The sequence below is a fragment of the Lipotes vexillifer genome, unplaced genomic scaffold (assembly GCF_000442215.2).
Source record: "Lipotes vexillifer unplaced genomic scaffold, Lipotes_vexillifer_v1.1 scaffold1023, whole genome shotgun sequence".
Classification (NCBI taxonomy): Eukaryota; Metazoa; Chordata; class Mammalia; order Artiodactyla; family Lipotidae; genus Lipotes; species Lipotes vexillifer.
This window is the reverse complement of record NW_006799713.1, coordinates 265606-267963: the sequence shown is the minus strand read 5'-3', so window position 1 is coordinate 267963 and position 2358 is coordinate 265606.

Below are 2358 nucleotides of genomic sequence, written 5' to 3'. Positions count from 1 at the left end.
GTCCCGGGCGGGGACGCGCGAGGGCGGGGCTGCGGCTCCGGAGCCCAGAGGGGAAGAGGGAGAGCGCGGGGGTGGGGGACTCCTTCCGGGGGGGACTGGGCTTGAGCTAAGCCCGATGCTCAGGGAAGAGGAGCCGCCCAGCCCGCAGCTGGGAGTGGGCCCGACGCCTCCCCTCGATGGGTGGAAACTTGAAACTCCCGCTGGTGCCAGAAAACTCACCGAGGGCGTTTCTATCGCCCCCAAGGAGGAATTCTTCCCTGAGGGAATCCAGAACCGAGTCGAGCGTGTTATTTGGCTGTTCAGCTTGAAAATCCTGGACCTGGAGAGAGAAAAAGACTTGCCTTAGAGGAACTTATGTATGCAATAAAGAACTTTACATTATTTTTGCAGAATTTACCCAACTAGAAAAACTTGCTTTTTCAGGGGCAATTTTTAAACCGCCACCGAAACCTCAATGGATATGGCCCCAATCGAGAGTGCAGATTTTTATCCAGGCAAGGATATTTGATAAATTTTTATTATCTCTGGCATTGTTCGGCAGTTGGAAGAAGTCGGTTAAAAGGAAAATGTTGGAAGTGGGACCCCAAAGAGCAGCCAAACCTAAATTATCCTAGACTTTGTGAAAGTTAGGCATTTGATCATGGTGTGACTCTAGCCCACTGACTTTAGTGGTCGGGACTAGATAGACTTCTGGTCGATGTTCTGTTATCTACTTCCAAGCCCCTGGTATTTTCTGCTGGGATTCAAAGAGCAAAACTTGCTCTGAGTATAGAAACAGAAAGTGCACAAAATCAGATTCGCCGAGCTTGCTCTGTTTGCAGTGCTTTATATACTTTTTATTAATAAACTTCAGATTCAAATAAAACCTCACGAGTGTACTTAACTTCCGTAGAACAAATAATTCATATACTTCCTGCCTTAGCATTTGCCTTCCCTGAGACAATAGCTTTTCCAGGAACTCTCTCCCCTGATTACTTTCACTAAATTTACTCTTTAGTGAGTTTCCACCATTGCCCTTTGAGACCTCTCTGAACAATTAAAAGCCCCAAGAGTTAACTCAAAGGCCTTTAGATTGCTCAAGAATGGGAGCCAGGTGTGTACTTTTTTTTTAACTATAAGATTACTCCCTGACCTTCTCCCTGGGGTGCAAGAATTATCCAGGTGATTGTCCAGCCTTCCACAACAAGCTGCGTGGATAGTCAAAGTATTGTGTGAATTCCTAGATAGTACACTAATCAAACATACTTTTGCGACAGAAAATGAAGCATTCATTATCGTTTGTTACATGCCAGGCACTGGTGTGAAATGCTTTACATGACTATTTTAATAATTACAACAACCCTGAGTTTGGGGTAAATATTATTATTGACCTTTTTAAAAAACCGATGAATAAAGAGAGCCTCAAAGGAGTTAAGTAGGGACTTCCCTGTTGGCACACTGGTTAAGAATCTGCCTGCCAGCGGGGACACAGGTCTGAGCCCTGGTCTGGGAAGTGGGCCACGACTACTGAGCCTGAGCTCTAGAGCCTGCGAGCCACAACAACTGAAGCCCACGTGCCTAGAGCCCGTGCTCCGCAAGAGGTGAAGCCACCGCAATGAGAAGCCCGGGAACCACAACAAAGAGTAGCCCCTGCTTGCCGCAACTAGAGAAAGACCACGGGCAGCAACAAAGACCCAACACAGCCAAATTAAATAAATAAATTTATTTATTTTAAAAAAGGAGTTAAGTAATTTGCTTGATGTATTATAACACAGCTAGGAGGTTGCAGAGCTGTGACCAAACCCAGTATTATTTGACTCCAAAGCCTTGATTTTATCCTATACTCTCCAACAGCAAGCAGACCAAAAATTGTAATACTTCAGTCAGCTATCATATTAGTAAACATTTAAGTAAAGGATAATATTCAATGCTGGTGAGATTAAAAGGGTGCTCCCAGACATTGTGAGTGGGAGTGTAAACTGAAACAACCTATTTAGAAACAGTTTGGTGCTGTGATTCAACCTAAAAAAATGTTCATACTCTGTATCTGAGATTTTATCTGAATGAAATAATCTGAAATAGAGCAAAAGTTTTGTTCATAAGCTGTATGTCACAATATTATTTATAAGATGCAAAAATAAAGATTATGGAAACTAAATGTCTTAAAAGTAACCATAAGTACTTTGTAGCATTTTAGGGAACAATTTAAAAAGTATAGTATTAAGTGAAGAAAAACCCCACAAGTTATGAAACTAACCATGTAGTATGATCACATCTATGTTTTAAAAAAAACAAAACAAAACTATGAAGTGTTAGAAAAAAGGAAAAATTGAAACCCAGAGTTGTCTCAGGATGATGTTTCTATGGGCACTCCTCCCC